We start from the raw sequence: 10,000 nt of genomic DNA on the forward strand, positions 1-10,000 counted from the left end.
TCAATCGTTTCCCCATTTATAATTAATTTTAAAAATCGGGTTACTCAGTTCTGGTTTACCAGTTCCCTCTTCGGACTTCGTTTTTGGTTAATCATTTCCGGTTCACCAGTTCCCGTTTTGGACTTAGTCTCTGCGGGCCGTTTCTCATCTTTTGGTTCATCAGTTCCCCTCTTTTAATAATTTTTTGGCTGCTTTCGTTTGATCATTTCCCTGCCTTCTGGGTAACTTTTGCCCCTTAGGACTTCATCGCCGCACATTATTTTCGACTTCTGGTTGATCATTTCACCCCTTTTAATCATTTTTGCAACTTTTGGTTAACCATTTCCCCCAGCTTCTGGTTAACCATTTCCCCTTTGGGACTTAGTCTCTGAGCATTCTTTTGGGATTCTGGTTAATCATTTGCCAATTTTTAAAAAATGTTGCCACTTTTGTTTAATGCTTTCTGGTCAACCTTTCCCTCTTTCAGACTTCACCGCGGCACATTGCTTCAGCCTCCTGGTTAATCATTTCACCCCTTTTAATCATTTTTGCAACTTTTGGTTAACCATTTCCCCCAGCTTCTGGTTAACCATTTCCCCTTTGGGACTTAGTCTCTGAGCATTCTTTTGGGATTCTGGTTAATCATTTGCCAATTTTTAAAAAATGTTGCCGCTTTTGTTTAATGCTTTCTGGTCAACCTTTCCCTCTTTCAGACTTCACCGCGGCACATTGCTTTAGCCTCCTGGTTAATCATTTCACCCCTTTTAATCATTTTTGCAACTTTTGGTTAACCATTTCCCCCAGCTTCTGGTTAACCATTTCCCCTTTGGGACTTGGTCTCTGAGCATTCTTTTGGGATTCTGGTTAATCATTTGCCAATTTTTTAAAAATGTTCCCACTTTTGTTTAATGCTTTCTGGTCAACCTTTCCCTCTTTCAGACTTCACCGCGGCACATTGCTTCAGCCTCCTGGTTAATCATTTCACCCCTTTTAATCATTTTTGCAACTTTTGGTTAACCATTTCCCCCAGCTTCTGGTTAACCATTTCCCCTTTGGGACTTAGTCTCTGAGCATTCTTTTGGGATTCTGGTTAATCATTTGCCACTTTTTTAAAAATGTTGCCACTTTTGTTTAATGCTTTCTGGTCAACCTTTCCCTCTTTCAGACTTCACCGCGGCACATTGCTTTAGCCTCCTGGTTAATCATTTCACCCCTTTTAATCATTTTTGCAACTTTTGGTTAACCATTTCCCCCAGCTTCTGGTTAACCATTTCCCCTTTGGGACTTAGTCTCTGAGCATTCTTTTGGGATTCTGGTTAATCATTTGCCACTTTTTTAAAAATGTTGCCACTTTTGTTTAATGCTTTCTGGTCAACCTTTCCCTCTTTCAGACTTCACCGCGGCACATTGCTTTAGCCTCCTGGTTAATCATTTCACCCCTTTTAATCATTTTTGCAACTTTTGGTTAACCATTTCCCCCAGCTTCTGGTTAACCATTTCCCCTTTGGGACTTAGTCTCTGAGCATTCTTTTGGGATTCTGGTTAATCATTTGCCACTTTTTTAAAAATGTTGCCACTTTTGTTTAATGCTTTCTGGTCAACCTTTCCCTCTTTCAGACTTCACCGCGGCACATTGCTTTAGCCTCCTGGTTAATCATTTCACCCCTTTTAATCATTTTTGCAACTTTTGGTTAACCATTTCCCCCAGCTTCTGGTTAACCATTTCCCCTTTGGGACTTAGTCTCTGAGCATTCTTTTGGGATTCTGGTTAATCATTTGCCACTTTTTTAAAAATGTTGCCACTTTTGTTTAATGCTTTCTGGTCAACCTTTCCCTCTTTCAGACTTCACCGCGGCACATTGCTTTAGCCTCCTGGTTAATCATTTCACCCCTTTTAATCATTTTTGCAACTTTTGGTTAACCATTTCCCCCAGCTTCTGGTTAACCATTTCCCCTTTGGGACTTAGTCTCTGAGCATTCTTTTGGGATTCTGGTTAATCATTTGCCACTTTTTTAAAAATGTTGCCACTTTTGTTTAATGCTTTCTGGTCAACCTTTCCCTCTTTCAGACTTCACCGCGGCACATTGCTTTAGCCTCCTGGTTAATCATTTCACCCCTTTTAATCATTTTTGCAACTTTTGGTTAACCATTTCCCCCAGCTTCTGGTTAACCATTTCCCCTTTGGGACTTAGTCTCTGAGCATTCTTTTGGGATTCTGGTTAATCATTTGCCAATTTTTTTAAAATGTTGCCACTTTTGTTTAATGCTTTCTGGTCAACCTTTCCCTCTTTCAGACTTCACCGCGGCACATTGCTTTAGCCTCCTGGTTAATCATTTCACCCCTTTTAATCATTTTTGCAACTTTTGGTTAACCATTTCCCCCAGCTTCTGGTTAACCATTTCCCCTTTGGGACTTAGTCTCTGAGCATTCTTTTGGGATTCTGGTTAATCATTTGCCACTTTTTTAAAAATGTTGCCACTTTTGTTTAATGCTTTCTGGTCAACCTTTTCCCCTTTCAGACTTCATCGCCGCGCATTGTTGTCGACTTCTGGTTAATCATTTTTCCCCTTTAAATCTTTTTTTGCAACTTTTGGTTAACCATTTCCCCCAGCTTCTGGTTAACCATTTCCCCTTTGGGACTTAGTCTCTGAGCATTCTTTTGGGATTCTGGTTAATCATTTGCCACTTTTTTAAAAATGTTGCCGCTTTTGTTTAATGCTTTCCCTGCTTTGTGGTTAACCTTTTCCCCTTTAGGACTTCACCGCGGCACATTGCTTCAGCCTCCTGGTTAATCATTTCACCCCTTTTAATCATTTTTGCAACTTTTGGTTAACCATTTCCCCCAGCTTCTGGTTAACCATTTCCCCTTTGGGACTTAGTCTCTGAGCATTCTTTTGGGATTCTGGTTAATCATTTGCCACTTTTTTAAAAATGTTGCCGCTCTTGTTTAATCGTTTCCCTGCTATGTGGTCAACCTTTTCCCCTTTCAGACTTCATCGCCGCGCATTGTTGTCGACTTCTGGTTAATCATTTTTCCCCTTTAAATCTTTTTTTGCAACTTTTGGTTAACCATTTCCCCCAGCTTCTGGTTAACCATTTCCCCTTTGGGACTTAGTCTCTGAGCATTCTTTTGGGATTCTGGTTAATCATTTGCCACTTTTTTAAAAATGTTGCCGCTTTTGTTTAATGCTTTCCCTGCTTTGTGGTTAACCTTTTCCCCTTTAGGACTTCACCGCGGCACATTGCTTCAGCCTCCTGGTTAATCATTTCACCCCTTTTAATCATTTTTGCAACTTTTGGTTAACCATTTCCCCCAGCTTCTGGTTAACCATTTCCCCTTTGGGACTTGGTCTCTGAGCATTCTTTTGGGATTCTGGTTAATCATTTGCCACTTTTTAAAAAATGTTTCCGCTTTTGTTTAATGCTTTCCCTGCTTTCTGGTCAACCTTTTCCCCTTTAGGACTTCACCGCAGCACATTGCTTTAGCCTCCTGGTTAATCATTTCACCCCTTTTAATCATTTTTGCAACTTTTGGTTAACCATTTCCCCCAGCTTCTGGTTAACCATTTCCCCTTTGGGACTTAGTCTCTGAGCATTCTTTTGGGATTCTGGTTAACCATTTGCCAATTTTTTTAAAATGTTGCCACTTTTGTTTAATGCTTTCTGGTCAACCTTTCCCTCTTTCAGACTTCACCGCCGCACATAATTTTCGACTTCTGGTTGATCATTTCACCCCTTTTAATCATTTTTGCAACTTTTGGTTAACCATTTCCCCCAGCTTCTGGTTAACCATTTCCCCTTTGGGACTTAGTCCCTGAGCATTCTTTTGGGATTCTGGTTAATCATTTGCCACTTTTTTAAAAATTTTGCCGCTTTTGTTTAATCGTTTCCCTGCTATGTGGTCAACCTTTTCCCCTTTCAGACTTCATCGCCGCGCATTGTTGTCGACTTCTGGTTAATCATTTTTCCCCTTTAAATCTTTTTTTGCCACTTTTGGTTAACCATTTCACCCAGCTTCTGGTTAACCATTTGCCCCATTTTACTGAATTTTTCCGCTTTGGTTTAATCATTTCCCTGCTTTCTTGTCAACCTTTTCCCCTTTTGGACTTCGCCGCCGCACTTTGCTTTTGCCTTCTGGTTAAACATTTCTCCCCTTTTAATCCTTTTTCCCACTTTTGGTTCACCAGTTCACCCAGCTTCTGGTTCACCATTTCCCCTTTGGGACTTAAGTCTCTGAGCATTCTTTTGGGATTCTGGTTAACCATTTGCCACTTTTTAAAAAATGTTGCTGCTTTTGTTTAATGCTTTCCCTGCTTTCTGGTCAACCTTTTCCTCTTTCCGACTTCATCGCCGCACCTTGTTTACGACATCCGGTTAAACATTTCTCCCCTTTCAATCCTTTTTGCCACTTTTGGTTAAGCAGTTCAACCAGCTTCTGGTTAACCATTTGCCCCTTCTTACTGAATTTTTCTGCTTTTGTTTAATCATTTCCCTGCTTTATGGTCAACCTTTTCCCCTTTAGGACTTCGCCGCCGCACTTTGCTTTCGCCTTCTGGTTAATCATTTCACAACATTTTAATCCTTTTTCCCACTTTTGGTTAAACAGTTCACCCAGCTTCTGGTTAACCATTTGCCCCTTTGGGACTTAAGTCTCTGAGCATTATTTTGGGATTCTGGTTAACCATTTGCCACTTTTTAAAAAATGTTGCCGCTTTTGTTTAATCGTTTCCCTGCTTTCTGGTCAACCTTTTCTCCTTTAGGACTTCGCCGCCGCACTTTGCTTTCGCCTTCTGGTTAATCATTTCACCCCTTTTAATCCTTTTTCCCACTTTTGGTTAAACAGTTCACCCAGCTTCTGGTTAACCATTTGCCCCTTTGGGACTTAAGTCTCTGAGCATTCTTTTGGGATTCTGGTTCACCATTTGTCCCTTTTTAAAAGATATTGCTGCTTCTGTTTAATCCTTTCCCTGCTTTGCGGTCAACCTTTTCCTCTTTCAGACTTCATCGCCGCGCATTGTTTTCGACATCTGGTTCAACATTTCTCCCCTTTTAATCCTCTTTCCCACTTTTGGTTAAGCAGTTCACCCAACTTCTGGTTAACCATTTGCCCCTTTTTACTGAATTTTTCTGCTTTGGTTTAATCATTTCCCTGCTTTATGGTCAACCTTTTCCCCTTTAGGACTTTGACGCGGCACATTGCTTTCGCCTTCTGGTTAATCATTTCACCCCTTTTAATCCTTTTTCCCACTTTTGGTTAAACAGTTCACCCAGCTACTGGTTAACCATTTCCCCTTTGGCACTTAAGTCTCTGAGCATTCTTTTGGGATTCTGGTAAACCATTTGTCCCTTTTTAAAAAATGCTGCTGCTTTTGTTTAATGCTTGCCCTGCTTTGCGGTCGATCATTTCACCCCTTTTAATCCATTTTTGCCACTTTGGGTTAAACAGTTCACACAACTTCTGGTTCACCATTTCACATTTCGGAACTTTTATTCCCACCATTACTTTGGGCTTCTGGTTCATCATTTCACGCTGTTTTACAAATCTTTGCCGCTTCACTTTTAATCCACAAACCGTGGCTCGCTTTCGGGTGGGGGGGGGGTAGCGGGTTTGGGCCGGGCACTCGACATCCCGGTGTGCGACCGGGTTCGTTCTGGTACCGCTCGGTGCCCCTCGTCCTGCTCTTGCCGCGGAAGCAAACCAGACGACCGTCGGTCTCACGCCCGAGGGGAGAGGAGGCGGAAAGCGGTTTGCAGCCTTTCGCTGTACCTCCGGCGGGCAGCGCCGCACCTCCGAGTGCTCGGTACCGTTCGCTGCGCCTCGTCCGGCCGCACGCAGCGAGCCAAACCCGGAGGAAATCGGCCTGTGCCTTCTCGAGATATGGGCCTCCGGGTGGGACGGACAAACCGGGGCCCCGAGCTCGCTTTCGGCGGCCCGGCACTCGACTTCCCGGTGTCCGAACGTGATCCTTCCGGTACCCTTCGGTGCCCCTTGCCCGACTCCAGCTCCCGTGCTGAAGCGGAGTCGGTCGGCCTGACGGCCGCCGAGTTAGCCAGCGGAAAGCGGTGCGCAGCCTTTCGCTTGCAGCTCCGGCGGGCAGCGCCGCACCTCCGGCTGCTCAGTGCCGTCCGCTGCTCCCCTTCCGGCTGCACGCAGCGAACCATACCCGGAGGAAATCGGCCTCGGCCTTCCGGAGATATGGGCCTGCGAGTGGGACCAATAAATCGGTGCACATTTCCGGCTCGGTTTCCGGCCTCGGCACTATCAGTTCACGCCGTCCGACCGACGTCGTTCTGGCACGGTTCCGTTGCTCCTTGATCCGGTCCAGCCACGGTAATCAGCCGAAGATGGTGGGGGGGGGACACATTGCCCGCCGAGTTAGCCGGAGGAAATCGGCCTCGGACTTCCTCAGATATCAGCCTCCGGGTGGGACAGACAAACCGGGGACCCGAGCACGCTTTCGGCGGCCCGCTGGTCGACTTCCCGGTGTGCGACCGGGTTCGTTCCGGTACCGTTCGCTGCCCCTCGTCCTGCTCTAGCCGCGGAGACAAACCCGACGACCGTCGGTCTCACGCCCGCGGAGGGAGGTGGCGGAAAGTGGTTTGCAGCCTTTCGCTGTACCTCCGGCGGGCAGCGCCCGACCTCCGAGTGCTCGGTACCGTCCGCTGCGCCTGGTCCTGCCGCACACAACGAGCCATACCCGGTGGAAATCGGCCTGTGCCTTCCAGAGATATGGGCCTCCGGGTGGGACGGACAAACCGGGGCCCCGTGCTCGCTTTCGGCGGCCCGCTAGTCGACTTCCCGGTGTGCGACCGGGTTCCTTCCGGTACCGTTCGCTGCCCCTCGTCCTGCTCTAGCCGCGGAAACAAACCCGACGACCGTCGGTCTCACGCCCGCGGAGGGAGGCGGCGGAAAGTGGTTTGCAGCCTTTCGCTGTACCTCCGGCGGGCAGCGCCCGACCTCCGAGTGCTCGGTACCGTCCGCTGCGCCTGGTCCGGCCGCACGCAACGAGCCATACCCGGAGGAAATCGGCCTGTGCCTTCCGGAGATATGGGCCTCCGGGTGGGACGGACAAACCGGGGCCCCGAGCGGTGGCACCCTGCTCGCTTTCGGCGGCCCGGCACTCGACTTCCCGGTGTGCGAACGTCATCGTTCCGGTACCCTTCGGTGCCCCTTGCCCCACTCTAGCTCCGGTGCTAAAGCGGAGTCGGTCGGTCTCACGGACGCCGAGTTAGCAGGCGGAAAGGGGTGCGCAGCCTTTCGCTGTCACTCCGGCGGGCAGCACCGCACCTCCGAGTGCTCGGTACCGAACGCTGCGCCTCCTCCTGCCGCACGCAACGAGCCATACCCGGAGGAAATCGGCCTCGGCGTTCCGGAGTTATCCGCCTCCGAGTGGGCCTGACCAAGCGGGGTGAACTGGAAATCATTAACCAACGTACTTCCATGTTTTCACCCGCAGAGGGCAGCACTCTCTTCTCCGTTTTAAACTGGGCCGACCCGGCTCCGTTTCGAGACCCGGCACTCGACTTCCCGGTGTGCGACCGGGTTCGTTCCGGTACCGTTCGCTGCCCCTCGTCCTGCTCTAGCCGCGGAACTAAACCCGACGACCGTCGGTCTCACGCCCGCGGAGGGAGGCGGCGGAAAGTGGTTTGCAGCCTTTCGCTGTACCTCCGGCGGGCAGCGCCCGACCTCCGAGTGCTCGGTACCGTCCGCTGCGCCTGGTCCGGCCGCACACAACGAGCCATACCCGGAGGAAATCGGCCTGTGCCTTCCGGAGATATGGGCCTCCGGGTGGGACGGACAAACCGGGGCCCCGAGCGGTGGCACCCTGCTCGCTTTCGGCGGCCCGGCACTCGACTTCCCGGTGTGCGAACGTCATCGTTCCGGTACCCTTCGGTGCCCCTTGCCCCACTCTAGCTCCGGTGCTAAAGCGGAGTCGGTCGGTCTCACGGACGCCGAGTTAGCAGGCGGAAAGGGGTGCGCAGCCTTTCGCTGTCACTCCGGCGGGCAGCACCGCACCTCCGAGTGCTCGGTACCGAACGCTGCGCCTCCTCCTGCCGCACGCAACGAGCCATACCCGGAGGAAATCGGCCTCGGCGTTCCGGAGTTATCCGCCTCCGAGTGGGCCTGACCAAGCGGGGTGAACTGGAAATCATTAACCAACGTACTTCCATGTTTTCACCCGCAGAGGGCAGCACTCTCTTCTCCGTTTTAAACTGGGCCGACCCGGCTCCGTTTCGAGACCCGGCACTCGACTTCCCGGTGTGCGACCGGGTTCGTTCCGGTACCGTTCGCTGCCCCTCGTCCTGCTCTAGCCGCGGAACTAAACCCGACGACCGTCGGTCTCACGCCCGCGGAGGGAGGCGGCGGAAAGTGGTTTGCAGCCTTTCGCTGTACCTCCGGCGGGCAGCGCCCGACCTCCGAGTGCTCGGTACCGTCCGCTGCGCCTGGTCCGGCCGCACACAACGAGCCATACCCGGTGGAAATCGGCCTGTGCCTTCCGGAGATATGGGCCTCCGGGTGGGACGGACAAACCGGGGCCCCGAGCTCGCTTTCGGCGGCCCGCTAGTCGACTTCCCGGTGTGCGAACGTCATCCTTCCGGTACTCAACCGTGCCCCTTGCCCCACTCTAGCTCCGGCGGTAAAGCGGAGTCGGTCGGTCTCACGGACGCCGAGTTAGCAGGCGGAAAGCGGTGCGCAGCCTTTCGCTGTCACTCCGGCGGGCAGCATCGCACCTCCCAGTGCTCGGTACCGTCCGCTGCGCCTGGTCCGGCCGCACACAACGAGCCATACCCGGAGGAAATCGGCCTGTGCCTTCCGGAGATATGGGCCTCCGGGTGGGACGGACAAACCGGGGCCCCGAGCGGTGGCACCCTGCTCGCTTTCAGCGGCCCGTCACTCGACTTCCCGGTATGCGAACGTGATCGTTCCGGTACCCTTCGGTGCCCCTTGCCCCACTCTAGCTCCGGTGCTAAAGCGGAGTCGGTCGGTCTCACGGACGCCGAGTTACCAGGCGGAAAGCGGTGCGCAGCCTTTCGCTGTCACTCCGGCGGGCAGCACCGCATCTCCGAGTGCTCGGTACCGTACGCTGCGCCGCCTCCTGCCGCACGCAACGAGCCATACCCGGAGGAAATCGGCCTCGGCGTTCCGGAGTTATCCGCCTCCGAGTGGGCCTGACCAAGCGGGGTGAACTGGAAATCATTAACCAACGTACTTCCAGGTTTTCACCCGCAGAGGGCAGCACTCTATTCTCCGTTTTAAATTGGGCCGACCCGGCTCCGTTTCGAGACCCGGCACTCGACTTCCCGGTGTGCGAACGTGATCGTTCCGGTACCCAACCGTGCCCCTTGCCCCACTCTAGCTCCGGCGGTAAAGCGAAGTCGGTCGGTCTCACGGACGCCGAGTTAGCAGGCGGAAAGCGGTGCGCAGCCTTTCGCTGTCACTCCGGCGGGCAGCATCGCACCTCCCAGTGCTCGGTACCGTACGCTGCGCCTCCTCCTGCCGCACGCAACGAGCCATACCCGGAGGAAATCGGCCTCGGCCTTCCTGAGATATCAGCCTCCGAGTGGGCCCGAAGAGTCGGTGGCACCCTGCTCGCTTTCAGCGGCCCGGCACTCGACTTCCCCGTGTGCGAACGTCATCCTTCCGGTACTCAACCGTGCCCCTTGCCCCACTCTAGCTCCGGCGATAAAGCGGAGTCGGTCGGTCTCACGGACGCCGAGTTACCAGGCGGAAAGCGGTGCGCAGCCTTTCGCTGTCACTCCGGCGGGCAGCACCGCACCTCCCAGTGCTCGGTACCGTACGCTGCGCCTCCTCCTGCCGCACGCAACGAGCCATACCCGGAGGAAATCGGCCTCGGCCTTCCTGAGATATCAGCCTCCAAACGGGCGTCACAAATCAGGGCACATGGTCAGCTGCAAAGCAGCGTCATTACAACCTCTCACTGCACCCCACACGACATTCCGCTTGCCTGCCTGCCGCTGCCTACTCTCACCAGCGAAACAAAGTCAGGATAACACCC

Source organism: Heptranchias perlo, unplaced genomic scaffold (assembly GCF_035084215.1).
Source record: "Heptranchias perlo isolate sHepPer1 unplaced genomic scaffold, sHepPer1.hap1 HAP1_SCAFFOLD_336, whole genome shotgun sequence".
NCBI lineage: Eukaryota > Metazoa > Chordata > Chondrichthyes > Hexanchiformes > Hexanchidae > Heptranchias > Heptranchias perlo.